Raw genomic sequence first — 14910 nt, forward strand, 5'->3', positions numbered from 1 at the left:
ATCATCTGCTTAGCATGATCCAGATTCTCCTGAGGGTTCTAACTACAGCAAGGCTTGCTCCATTCTTCCAGCCAAAAGGGGAAATAAAGGCAGATTGATATTTTCCTGTCTGTCTGACATTTCACCCCCTCTCCCAGAAAGAATGTGTATCATTAACTTTATTGATGATAACAGCCTTTATTTAGTAGAATTTAGGATGATTTCAACACCATCTCTCAACGTATTCTTTTGAGTTGTAGGCATTAACATCTCCCACTTGTTAGAAGAGGAAACAGAGGTTCAAAGAAGCTAAGGAATTTACGGGCCAACCTCTGATGCAGATTGACTGACAAAACACAACCTCTTGCCCTGGAACCACTAGAATCATCCAACAGCAGAGATTGGGCCAACTGGTCATCCAATTAAATAACACCAATAAGGCGAGTTTTCAAAGCAGGAAGTTTCCATCTGGGATAGATTTCTCATTTCACATGTCATAGGAAGGAATCCTCAGCCCTCTGAATATACCATCCGTGTGCTTGGGATGAGACAGTGTCCTCCAGAGAGGTCAAAGTTTGGCATTGTGATGAGATACTAACTGTCAGGCTGAATGTAGCCAGGAAGTAAAACATTGCTTGCAACGTCAGGGAGAGGTGAAAAAAGAGCTCAGCTCCATGACACTGGCAGAGACCTGAGGCTGGTGCTCTGGGCAACATTTAGCTCAGCAATCTCTGGTGAGATTTGACCAGCTGGGCCTGTGCAAACATTACACAGTTACAAAACTAGGTGATGTTATAAAGATCATCTGGACCCATAGCTATAGTGAAGATTTTCTTATAAAAGCTCAGCAGTGGACTGAGAAACTCAGCATAGCCTGGTGCTGCTGGCACACACCTGTAATCCTGGCTAATCAGAAGACTGTGATCTGAGGATCTAAGTTCAAAGCCAACCTGCAAAAGAAGGTCCATGACACCGTTAACTTTAATTAACCCTGCAAAAACCTCCACCTGTAGCTGGGCACTGGTAGCTCACACCTGTCATCCTTGTATTTAAGAGACTGAGATGTGAGGATCATGGCTCAAAGCTAGCCGAGGAGGAAAGTCCATCATGAGATTTTTTTTTGGGGGGGGGAGCGGTTGTGGGGCCTGAACTCTGGGCCTGGGCGCTGTCCCTCAGCTCTGCAGCTCAAGACTAGCACTCTACCACTTGAGCCACAGTGCCACTTCCGGCTCTTTTCTTTTTGCTTGTGTGGTGCTGAGGAATTGAACCCAGGGCCTCAGGCATGCAAGACAAGCCCTCTACCACTGAGTCACCTTCCCAGCCTCATCATGAGATTTATATCTCCAATTAATCTCCCCAGAAAGCTAGAAATGGAGCTGTGGCCCAAGTGCGAAACTGGTAGCCCTGAGCAAAACAACAACAACAAAAAAAGCAAAAAAGATTCAGGAACAACTCCCAGACCCTGAGTTGATGTCCCAGTGCCAGCCTCTAGAGAAGACAACAACAAAATAAAGCAGTATGCTACAGCACACTCCTACAGATTTGGTAGAGATGTGCTTGACCTTCATTCAAATGATGAGAACTCTGCTTGATGCTGCTCAGTAGGGCAGTGGGGAACCTCTCCTTTCTCTGCGGGTGTCAACCATTCATGTCGTTTGGTGAAGGTTCTATTCCCATCTGGTTACCATTCCTCGGCCAAAGCTGTTCTATGTGATTGAGTTTTCAGCTCTCTCCAACTATTTTGAAGCTCTTATGACCCATTTTCTCTCCTGGGAGATTGGTCCTTCTAGGAAACTTCACCTGGATGAGTTTTGCTGGTTGGTCTCACATGCAGAGGCGCCAGTGAACCATTATACTTGGATGTGTTTTGATGGGCTGGGTCAGTGGGAGGCAGGAAGGAGGCCTAGGCCCTTCTCTATTGATTTCTTGATTCAGTGTGACATTGGTGATCATCATGGCTTCCATCTGTGTGGTCCCTGATGGACGTTCCCTTGTGCACAAATCTGACTCTCTGTGGACTCTGATAACACTTCTTCTGAGCTTTCATCTCCTTTGGCCTCGGGGAATCCACAGCTCTCTTTTGCTGCCAATCTCCATGTGGCTCAGTGGCCCTTGTTTATTCTTTAACCTCCTACCTATCACTTCTTTCTTCCAGTTGGTTCACACAAGTGAACTAAATTTGTGTGTGTGTGTGTGTGTGTGTGTGTGTGTGTGTGTGTGTGTGTGTGTGTGTGTGTGTGTGTATGCAAGTACATAGACTTGGGTCTCTTTATTTGTTTTGAGTGCACTCAAGACTTGTGTTCTACACTTTGAGCCACAGCTCTACTTCCTGCTTTTTGGTCAATTGGAGATCAGAGTCTCACAGACTTTTCTGCCCAGGCTGGCTTCAAATCTTGATCTTCAAACCTCAGCTGCCTGAATAGCTAGGATGACAGGCATGAGCTACTAGTACTGGGCTTTTCATGGGGCATTTTGTTTCCTGCTGAGACATGGAGCAGATGCTCCTGCTGAATTTACTCCTATGTGTTCCTGTTGTTTTTTGGTTATTTCACAACCAATTAGGTCCAGCCCATCACCAAGATCATCACATTGGCTGCCTGCCCCTGGCACATATCGTTGCCCCTCCCTGACTTCTTGGTCAACTAGAAATGTGAGGTCATTATGATGAGGTCATTCTTTTTGGAACTTGATTTCAGAACTAGGTTACCCAGGCTACAGGCTTGCCACCATCTTAAGGACTGTTTATGAGTGAGCTACCGTATTCCTTCATTCTCAACTTTCTGCTCTTAAATGAGAGTATCATAGCATTCCTTTCAAGCTAATTACTGCTAGGATGAAGTGAATTGACATACCTGGCAAACTTCATACAGGACAGTACTTAGTGCTTCATACGGGTGGCCTTCATTGTCAAGGTAACCATGCTTTACATACTAGAGCAAACATTTGATCAAAACACATTGCTTGTCTTATATAGGATGCCGATTGTCTCATGGGCACTGCAAACAGTGATGCTGTGGTACTTTCTGGAGCCAGGTATCTTGGGAAGGAAATGGTGAGCCATTGTGTGTGTGTGTGTGTGTGTGTGTGTGTGTGTGTGTGTGTGTGTGTGTGTGTACACTTGTGTGTGAACGCACGGGTGCATGTTCTGGTCCTGAAGCTTGAACTCTGGACCTGGGCACTGTTTCTGAATTTTTCTACTCAAGGCTAGTATTCTATCATCTGTGCCACAGTTCCACTTCTGGCTTTTTGGTGGTTCATTGGAGATAAAAGTCTTAGGGACATTCCAGCCTAGGCTGGCTTTGAACCATGATCCTCAAATCTTAGTCTCCTGAGTAGCTAGGAATACTGTTGTGAGCCATCACTGCCAGAATTGTAATTGTCTTTTTTTTTCTTTTCCCCAGCCTTCTTTGAGTTTTCTCAGGTGCTCCCTAATGTGTGATGGAGTTGTATGTGAAAAGATGATTATAAGCAAAAAATATTGTGTGTTGGAAAATGTGTTTAATTTACCCTGGCTACTGGATATCTTTGCCTAGCAACAATGTGCTAGAGTGGTTAGTTATTAACTCTCAGATTTGCTGGGCTGATCTGAAACTGTAGGTACCATCTCTGTTCAGCTTTGCAGGAGAAAATCCCATTCATCAGCCTGAGAAAAGATTCACATTGAAAATTCAAGATATGAGCCAAATACTGGTGGCTCACGCCTGTCAACCTAGCTGCTCAGGAGGTTGAGATATGAGGATTATGGTTCAAAGCCAACCAAGGCATGAAAGCCCATGAAACTTTTATCTCCAATGAACCACCAAAAGCCAGAAGTGAAGCTATGACTCAAGTGGTAGAGTGTTATCCTTGATCAAGGGACAGTGCTCAGGTCCTGAGTTCAAGCCCCAGGACTGGCAAGCGGGTGCATGAACTTACCCTCCAAACCCCTTACCCACAAATTCAAGATATGATTTCTACTAAATGGTTGTCATTTTCTGCAATCTATTACAATCAAAAAAAGAATCCATAGTTGGGATAATATAGGCAGGGTAAAGTGATAGGGAAGCTAGAAAATATATTCAAAAAATTAAGCTGGAATTAGGAGTGAGGGTATAATCAGGCTAAAAAAATAAACACTCTGGCTGGGTGCTGGTGACTCACATCTTTAATCCTAGCTACTCAGGAGGCTTGAGATCTGAGGATCCTGGTTCAAAGCCAGCCTGGGCAGGAAAGTGCATGAGACTCTTATCTCCAATAAACCAAAACTGGAAGTGGCACTATGGCTCAACTGGTAGAGTGCTCACCTTGAGCTGAAGAGCTGAGGGACAGCGCCCAGGACCACAGTTCAAACCCCACATCAACAACAACAACAACAACAAATAATCGGTGGAAAAATCATTAGAACCATAAGAAGTTGAATCAAAAACTGTTTCAAGAACCCACAGACCTGCATTCTTTCTAACACTTTCGTTTTTTCTTTTTTCTTTTTTCCACATGTAGAGTAAAGATTTCTGCTCCAGAGAAGTAAATAGGTGTGGGATAAAAAGTGCCTTTTTATGGTAAATCTATGACCAGAATGAGTATCTTAAATACGATCATGAAGAGCAGACTTCCATGTCACAAAACCCCTTTGCCAATCCAGATCCACTGTGCCAGTCTTGCATAATAGTATCAAAATGAAGAAAAACAACCAAAGGATAATTGAGAAGTTGCTAGGCAACCCTTCATCCAGGTGACCAGTTTGTGAATAAGGAGCTCCAACCCACATAGAGACATGAAGGTCACCTACGAAGGCCCTAATTCTCTGTTTGGCAGAAGCCGTCAAATTCTCCCACTCCTGGCAACTGGCAGGATACTGTCAGCTAACTTGTGTGTGGGTTTGTGGATGAGTTCACGCTTGTATTGTTAATCTAAGTTCCTCAGGGGTCACAGGGGGGCATGGAAAATCTAGTAGGGTTCCCTTTTCTTTCTTTTTCTTTCTTTTTTTTTGTCAGTCATGGGACTTGAACTCTGGGCCTGGGTACTGATCTTGAGGTCTTCAGTGCCCTACCACTTGAGTCACAGCACATTTCTGGTTTTCTGGTGGTTAATTGGAGATGAGTCTCACAGATGTTCCTGCATTGGCTGGCTTTGAACTGTGATCCTCAGATCTCAGCCTCCTGAATAGCTAGGATTACGGGCATGAGCCACCAGTGTCCAGAGGGATCTCTTTTCTATTCAGGAAATCTCTTTTCCACATACCTTCCCAAAAATACCTAAGAAACCAGAAACAGAACTTGATTATTTTGTGGCCCTTGGGATTGAATTTAAAGTCTCACATTTATCAGGCAAGTACTCTACTATGTTAACTATACCCTCAGTCCTGTTTACTTTTAGGGTTTTTTTCTTTCTTTCTTTGTTTCCCTCAGTTAGGGGTCTCATGTTTTTACTCCTACTGACCTTGGACCACAGTCATTTTACCTTTGCCTCCAGAGTAGCTGGAATTATAGTCATGCATTATCATGTCTGGATTTTTTTTAAGTATTTGTATTAAAATTTGAATTCAGGGCTTTGAGGCTCAAGGCTGGTATTCTACCCCTTCAGCCACAACTCTACTTCTTGCTTTTTGATGGGTGGTTGGATATAAGACCCAGAGGATTTTCTGTTTGGGCTGGCTGAGAATTTGATCTTCAGATCTCAGCCTCCTGAATAGCTAGGAGTGCAGATGTGATCCACCAGTGTCTTTACCTTCTCTTCCTCTTCCTCTTCCTCCTCCTCCTCCTCCTCCTCCTCCTCCTCCTCTTTCTCCTTCTCCTCCTCTTCCTCCTCCTCTTCCTCCTCTTCCACCTTTTCTCCTCCTCCTCCTTCTCCTCTTCTTCTTCTCCTCTTCCTCCTCCCCTCCTCTTCCTCCTGCTCCTCCTCGTCCTCCTTTTCCTCGTCCTCCTCCTCCTCGTCCTCCTCCTATTTCTCCTCGAGCTTCTCCTCCTCCTCCTCCTCCTTTTTAGGTAGGTTCTCCCTAAATTTTGTCTTGGCTAGCCTTCGACTATGGTTCTCCTATCTCTACCTCTAGAGGAGTGAGTCAGCATAGCTGTAAAGGAAATAGAACTTTTGCCTGAATCACTGGGGTGACAAAAGGAACAAGAATTCATATCATCTCAACCCTCTCTCAACCTTTTCTAATTCATTTCTTCCTCCCTCTAAACTTTGTGTGTGTGTGTGTGTGTGTGTGTGTGTGTGTGTGTGTGTGTGTGTGTGTGCACGCGCGCACGCACATTTATAATTGTGCTAGTACTAGGGCTTGGACTCAGGGCCTGGAGCTCTCATTTGGCTTTTATTGCTTAAGACTGTACTTACCATATCGAACACAGCTCCATTTCCAACCCTTTTTTGCCAGTCGTGGGACTTGATCTCAGGGCCTGGGCAGTGTTCCTAAGCTTCTTTTACTCAAGGCTAGCGTTCTACCACTTGAGCCACAGTGCTACTTCTGGTTTTTCTGTGTATGTGGCACTGAGGAATTGAACTGAGGCCTTTAGCCATGCTAGGCAAGCACTCTACCACTCAGCCACCTTCCCAGCCCCTTTTCCCAATTCTTTGCTGTTGATTGGAGATCAGGCTCTCACAGACTTTCCTGCCTAGGCTGGCTTCAAACCGAGGTACTTAGTTCTCAGCCTTCTGAAAAGCTAGGATTATAGGCACGAGCCACCAGCATCCAGATTCACACCATGTTTTTTTGTTTTGTTTTTTGTTTTTGTTTTTGCTTCTGATCCAGATTGTAAACATGTCTTGTATGGATTTATATCCTGCTTAGGGCCATAGCCCACACAGTACAAAGCAGAGTTTACCTTCACATGAGGTGAATTCTCCTGGGCATTTAGTGGTGAGGATTACATAGTGTGGGCTATTATAAGACCCAGGCAGTATGTGATAAAATGGGAAAGCACACAGCAGAGACCCTGGAATCTCTTTGATGGCCACAAAGGGAATGTCTGGGTTTCTTCCTTCTTGACATAAGTTCCTTTTTGGATTCTCCACATGTGAAGTTGCTCTGAAGCGATCCTTCTTTGATCTCCAACAGAACGCGCTTTGTAGAGCATTTCCATCCCTGACCCCCTGTGCCTCTCCTTCCCACAATAGTCAGATATTCTTCAGAGATAATGCTATCTGCACAGTAGCTTTTTCTCTTTCATGTCCCTGAGAAGTAGGGGTGGGGAGGCTTCAAACTTAGACACCTACATCATCACTGGAAGGTCTTTGTTGCTTTTCCTTGAGATAAATGGGTGCCGGTGTCTCTGGGCAAAAGGAATCAAACTTTGAACAGTGATTCTCAGATCTCAGCCTCCTGAGTAGCTAGGATTACAGGTGTGTATCACTGATAGCTGGCTGGATTCTTTTTTCTTTTTTGTCAGACCTGGGGGTTGAACTCAGGACCTGGGCACTGTCCCTGTGATCCTTTTGCTCAAGGCTAGCACTCTACCATTTGAGTCACAGCCCCATATCCAGCTTTTTCTGTGTATATTGTCCTGAGGAATCAAACCCAGGGCTTCATACATGCTAGGCAAGCACTCTACCACTAAGCTCTGCATTCCAAGCCCTGCATTCATGTTTGAGGATGGTTTTCTTTCTCTTGTCAGCCCTCTTTCCTTCTTGTAGTTTGCTGAGAACCTCAATTCCTTTCTCCTGAACACCACCAGTTTCTCCTCCAAGTGGAAAAGAGATGGAAAGGATTCAGAGTTTCGTAATGCTTTGTGTTGTCTTTATTTTTCTCCTATTGATTTCTTTGTAATTAAAAAGGTCATAGAAATGTGAGGGGCTGGGAAGGGGAATCAGTGTTAGAGTGTTTGCCTTGCATGCCTGAGGCTCTGGGTTCTATTCCTCAGCACCACATATGCAAAAAGAAAAAGCTGGAAGTTGCACTGTGGCTCCAGTGGTAGAGTGCTAGCCTTGAGCTGAAGAGATGAGGGACAGCTCCCAGGCCCAGAGTTCAGGCCCCACGAGTGGGCCAAAAAAGAAAAAAAGAAATGTGAGAGAAATGGTAGAAAGATGGACGGGATCCTAATAGATGAGGTGGGTGGAATATGGTGAATAATGGTGAATGCATGTGGTTGTAGAGAATGTGGACTGACAATCATTCCTTCATGCTGAGTTTTTGGGGTAGGGAAGCCAAAGGCCCAGGGAGGGGACTTGAGTGGCCTGTGGAATTTCTGTGGGCAGGGCTCTCAGCGAACAGCGCCCCTGGTGGCCAAATCCAGTGTAGCAGCGCATGTTACTTTGGGAAGCAAAGAACTGTCTGGCCTTGGGCTCCCCACTCACCATGCAGAAACAGGAGAAATGAATTTGCCCGGGGACATTTTTTTTAGATACAGCCATAGAATGCATACATCCCTCTAGAGAATCAGCCTCTGTGGGCAGCTGGTTGTTTAGCAGGGTTGGAGAAGAAAGGAGGGAGAAAGAGCCAGGGATGTTGGTTTCTTGTTTTTAGCTCTGTTAGCGTCTTCTGTCCCCTGTGCTAAGCAAGGTATTGTCAAGTGACTTTTTTAGAAGTGCAGTGTTGGATTGCTCTGCTGGTACTCAGAGACTCTCAGACAAGCATCTTCAGTCTTCTATTCAATAGTTTTCCTGCTGACCCATAAACCACACATCATCTCTGGGCATGGTTCTGTTTCTCTCTCTCTCTTTTTTCTTCTTGTTGCTGGTTTTGGGGCTTAAGCTCAGGGCCTGAGTGTTGTCTCAGAGTACTGTCTATCACTTGAGCCACAGCTCTACCTCTGTGGTGTGTGTGTGTGTGTGTGTGTGTGTGTGTGTGTGTGTGTGTGTGTGTGTGTGTGTGTGTGTGTGTGTGTATGTGTGTGTGTGTGTGTGTGTGTGGTGTTTAATTGACAAAAAGAGTCTCATACATTTTCCTGCCCAGGCTGAGATTGAATGATGAGATCTCAGATCTCAGATCTCTCCTCAGATCTCAGCTTCCCATGTAGCTAGGATTACAGACATGTGCCACTGGTGCCTGAATATGGTTACCTCTTCTTCCTTTTGTCCTGTTTCTGTGGTTCCTTTTGTTCATTCCTGGCTACCTCCATCTGGTGAAAAATGTTTTAGCCATCTTCTTCCCAATCCCTTACCCTTTCAAGAAGCCATGTGTGATATGATTACCAGATGCAATCTCTTTGATCATAAATAGGATCCCATTTTACTTCCTGAACTTCCTGTTACACAATGGCCTCCACAAATGGCCTATCTCCTTCTGTTCTCACAACAAGCCTATGATCAAAGCAGTTGTCTTTTATAAAAATTGCCAAACTGTGGGCCAGTGCTTTATACTTACAATTCTAGCTGAGATCTGAGGATCATGGTTTGAAGCCAGGTTGGGCAGACAAATATGAGAGCCTCTTATCTCCAATTAACCACCAAAAAATAAAGAGCTTTATGTACAGCACCAACCTTGTGCTGCAAAAAAGCTCAGGAGCAGTGCCTAGTCCCTGAATTCAAGCTCTAAGACTGTCATATTCACACACACATACACACACATGCACATATACACACACACACACTTGTCATTTTATAGTTAAGAACTGGAGACACAGGTTAAGAAGCTTGTCCAAGATTAACTCACTGACAAACAGCAAAGCTAGGGAATAAACTCATGCCTCATGGGCTCCATCAGTCATACTTGTTCTTCCTGGACTGCCATATCAGCTGCAGAGCTCTGCTTGGTTGTTGGCAACATGAATTATGGCATATTGAGATGGGTGACAAATCCCTGTGTATCACTTGGCAGGGCTGAGCTTGGTGAAGCTATCTGGGTCACCCAGGTGGACATTGTCTCAACAACAGTGATATATTCAGGTCCCATGAGAGAGAGAGACACCAGGGCCTCTTCCTTCTTCTGCATTGGTGCAGGAGGAGCTACAACTTCAAGAAGAGTGAGAATTTGGCTCTGGTCCCTGGGCTACTGCCAAACCAGCCTTGTAGAGGCTGCTTCTGCTTAGGGATTATCACAAATTGCTGGGCCCCACACCTGACAGCCAGCCAGCTGCATGATGTGTTCAGAAAGCCAATAGAAGCCGCCACTGCAGAAAACTTCCGTTTATGTTCTTATCCTCCTCATCCATCATGCCAGACAATGGAGTCAGTGCGACAGTCACCTTCATCCCAAATGAGGATTCAGTGTTGAGGGGTCACGTCTCAGGGGGACAGAGGGCCTTAGCTCCCTCGGGGAAGGGCGGTCACCTCCTTCTGGCATGTTTGGCAGGCATTTCCTCTTTCAACCCCCATTTGTTTATGCATGTATTGAGCAAGTTGCTGATTCCTAGCTACTGGTAGCAGCCAGTAGTCTCTGACCTCTTCTAAAAGATGAGAAGAAACAAGTGCTACCATTCCTCCATGGTAGTCAGCAAGAGTCTGAAAGTTTAGTTCTGAGATTGCTGCTAACCATGTGTGTGTGTGTGTGTGTGTGTGTGTGTGCGCGCGCGTGCGCGCGCACGCACAAATGCTTGCGCATGCATGCCAGTACTGAAGTTGAACTTAGAAACTTCTGCTTGCTCTTGTTCAACTTTGTTGCTTATGGCTGGTTTTCTACCACTTTATCCATACCTGTACTTTCTTGTGCTGGTTAATTGGAAATAACAACCTCCAAGATTTGTATGCCCAGGATTCTCAGATCTCAGCCTCCTGAGTAGCTAGGATTATAGGCATGACTGTCGGCACACAGCTTGTTGCTAATTTTTGAATAAAAGTTCAGAAAGCCATTTTCATCCTTGGAGCCAGAACTAATCCTTTGCTTTTCATGCATGATCTCTCTCTTTACAATTGGTGATTTAAAAATAAATAAATGAGGGCTGGGAAGGTTGCTCAGTGGTAGAGCACTTGCCTTGCATGCCTGAGGCCCTGGGCTCGATTCCTCAGCACCACATAAGCAAAAAGAAAAAAAGTCGGAAGTGGCGCTGTGGCTCAAGTGGTAGAGCGCTAGCCTTGAGTTGAAGAGCTGAGGGACAGCGCTCAGGCCCAGAGTTCAGGCCCCATGACCGGACAACCCCTCAAAAAAATAAAAAATATAGATGATCCTTAGTTATGGTGGGCCACGAAATCTTTCAAAAGGCTTAGAAAGGGACTCTGGATGTGGCTCAGTGGTAGAGCGCTTGCCTTGCCTGCATGAGGCCCAGGGTTCGATTCCTCAGCACCACATAAGCAAAAGGAAAAAAGCCGGAAGTGGTGCTGTGGCTCAAGTGGTAGAGTGCTAGCCTTGACCTGAAGAGCTGAGGGACAGCGCCCAGGCCCAGAGTTCAGGCCCCAGACCAGGACCCCCCCCCCCCGCTGCAAAAAAGATACATTTCAAAAGGCTTAGAAACCAAGCAAAGGCTGGAAGTATAGCTTGATGGTAAAGCATTTGTCTAACGTATATGAGGCCCCCAGTTCATCCAACAGCACAAAACCAAATAGCAGCCAACCAAAGTTCTTCCTCCTGAGCTCTAGCCTCTCTCCAAAGTGACAGCTTTTCCTTTCTGGAAAGCAGTTTTTGGACACGTAAAAAAAATATGAGGGTGTTCTGTGTAGAACCTTGATTTTCTTAGCTAAACCATTTATCTTAGAAGCCTTTCTGTGCCAGTGCAATATGTTGAATTTATTCTTTTTAAAGATTGTGCAGGATTATATTGTAGGGATGTGCAATACTTAATGATGCAACCCAATGGCTCTGTGTGTGTGTGTCAGTACAGGGGCCGAGCACTACCACTTGATCCATAGCTCCACTTCTACTTTTTGTGGGTTAATTGGAGATCAGATCTCACAGACTTTCCTGACTGGGTTGGCTTCAAATTTTGATCTTCTGATCTCAGCTTCCGGAGTAGCTGGAATTACAGGTGTGAGCCACAGGTGTCTAGCCCAGTTTGATATTGACAGATGCTTGTGGGTTTTTCTTTCTTTACTGGTTGCTTTATATACAGCTCTACAATTTCCTTGGCATACTTTAGGCTAAATGCTTAGTGAAGAAACTGCTGATTCAGAAATGTGATTTAATTTATTATAGCTGTTTCCATATTGTCTTCTGAAGTTGAATATTCTCATAGCATCCTACTGTATGAGACTATTTTTTCCTTACGATTTTCCTTCTTTTGGCCAATCTTGCAAAACCCATTTTCTTGTATGTGGAAGGAATATCCTGTTATCTCTAAAAATGACTTACAACTTCATTTAAAATTTTCTTTTGTGCTACTATATTTGTTTGTATTCTGTCCTTTTTTGGAAGGGAGCTAAGTGAAAGTGTTGTTCATCTGTGTATTCATAAAGGTATTTTTGCTTTTTTTTTTTTTTTTTGGTCAGTCATGGGGCTTGAACTCAGGGCCTGGGCACTGTCTCTGAGCTATTCAGCTCAAAGTTAGCTATCTATCACTTTGAGCAACAGTACCACTTCCAATTTTCTGATGGTTTATTGGAGATAAGAATCTTGGAAACATTCCTTCGTGGGCTGGCTTTGGATCTCAATCCTCATATCTCAGCCTCCTGAATATCAAGGATTACTGGTGTGAGCTACCAGCACCTGGATATTTTTATTTTTTAAGTTGTCTAATAAGAAAAAGGGTTTAGAGAAAAAAGTCCACCTCTATGAATGTAACCAAAAGCTGCTTGGCTCTAATTGAGGAGACCAGAAGGAAAGGTAAGAGTGTGAGAGTCATTTGATTGTAAAAACAATCCCATCTCATTATTCTATAGGGACTTGGCCTGTGATGGCCTTGATCCTTTGTGAGTTCCTGTAAGTAATGTGCTAGTCTGCTTTTCCCAGTACTTGTCCCTAATTTGCAATTGTCATAAAGCAATGGTGTTTGGGGTTGGAGGCATGGCTCAGGTGATAGAGCACCAGCCAATGAGCAAAAACATCAGATACCCAGTTTGAGTCCCAGTCTCAAAAGAAAATGTGTGAGGAAAATAAAGTATTACCTCATTGAAATATTACATATAAACATCATAATCACACAGTTTCAAATCTTCATTTAAATCATGGATCCATTTGAGTTGATTTCTTCTTTTAAAACTGCTAGAGGTAGGAATCTGATTTTATTCATCTGCAGGCAAGATATCTAATTTCTCCAGTCTCATGTATTGAAAAGATTGTCCCTTTTCCAGTACCTGCCTGTCTTTTCTGGGCGTGGTCAAACATCACTTGGCTATAGATGGTGGGGTTTATATTTAAGCTCCATATTCAGTTCCATGCATCTAAATGTATTTTTAAATATATTTTTTGCCTATCCTTGGGCTTAAATTTAGGGCATTCAGTTCCATGCATCTAAATATGGCTTTAAATATTTTTGTGCCTGTCCTGGGGCTTGAATTTAGGGCCTGGGTGCTGTCCCTGAGCTTCTTTTACTCAAGGCTAGTTTGACCACTTGAGACACAGCTCCGCTTCCAGCTTCTTTTTGCTTCAGATTAAGATCCTCAGATCTCAGGCTTCTGAGTCTCTAGGATTAAATAAATGAGCCACCAGTGCCTGAATAGTTTTTCATTTTGAATAAAAGTTTACAAAATCAAATACTTCTTTCAAGGATAATTTAATATATATAGTAACCAACAATTTCAATTTTATAACTTTAAAAGGGTGTGTCAGCTGGGCACTGGTGACTCACACCTGTAAGTCCTTGCTACTCAGGAGGCTGGAGATCTGAGGATCATGGTTCAGTGCCAACTCAGGCAAAAAAGAAGTCCGTGAAACTCTTATCTCCTGTTAAACACCAAAAAGCTAGAAGTGGAGCTGTGGCTCAAGTCGTAGAGTGCTAGCCTTGAGCACAAAAGATCAGGGTCAGGGTCCAGGCCCGAAGTTCAAGTCCCAGTTCTGGCACACATGCTCCAGTAAAGAGAAATAGTAGTTATTGGTAATCCCCAATACCCCTTTAAGGCAGAAATCCCATCTTCATCATTTGAATCCTTCCTGTGAGTACTACATAGGTGATTGCATGAATATTGGATGCTTACTTTAGGTGAATGTCATTCTTTGCTAAGCCACAAAGACATGATTCTAACTTTATTTTCTGTGGACTTGCCTCTACATATATGTATATAATTTGTGTATAAATACAAATATATATGTATATAATTTAATGTGATTGTAATGTAATATATGTATAATATAATGTATAATATATGCTAATGTATATGTATACATAAATTATATAAAATTATATAAATATATAAGTAAATGCATACATAAAATTTATGTATAAATTATATACATATGTAATTTAAAATTAAATAAATTTTTATTTTATTTTATTTTATTTTATTTTATTTGAGAACATACTGTACGGAGGGGTTACAATTACATGGGTAGGAAAATGCATACATTTCTTACCAAGCATTGCAGCCTCCTCCTTTGTTTACCCTTCACCTCCCTTCCCAGCCTCCCCCTTCCCCCCAACCAATCATACCCCCCTACTCCCCCCACAGCGACATTGTAAAGCTGGTTTTGACATGACATTTTGTACTTCTCATTGTTGCAACAGGTCCACCTGAATCCTTAAACGACTTGTTTGTCCCCATCTCCTCCACATGTTATACTGACATCAAATATAGTGAAAGCGGGGGTTACACTGTGGGGGAGGGACATACAAAGCAACAAAGAAATAATCTTATAAATGCGTTAGAAACACATGCATGAAAGAAACGAAAACATTAAAATACATATTTAAGGGTTCATTTTCCTAACATCAAATTATCTGACCTTTTCCTCTTGACTCATACCTATACTAGATATTGCAAATAAGGGAAACCATGGGACCTATGTTTCTTTGGGCCTGGCTTACTTCACTTAATATAATTTTTTCCCAACCTTTCCATTTCCTAACAAATGGGGAAATGTCATTCTTTCTGATGGAGGCATAGAATTCCATTGTGTATATATACCCCATTTTCTTGATCCATTCATCTACTGAGGGGCATCTAGGTTGGTTCCATATCTTAGCTATGGTAAATAATGCTGCAATAAACATAGTT

The sequence above is a fragment of the Dipodomys merriami genome, unplaced genomic scaffold (genome assembly GCF_024711535.1).
Source record: "Dipodomys merriami isolate MVZ:Mamm:240054 unplaced genomic scaffold, mDipMer1.0.p SCAF_76, whole genome shotgun sequence".
In the NCBI taxonomy this organism is placed as follows: domain Eukaryota; kingdom Metazoa; phylum Chordata; class Mammalia; order Rodentia; family Heteromyidae; genus Dipodomys; species Dipodomys merriami.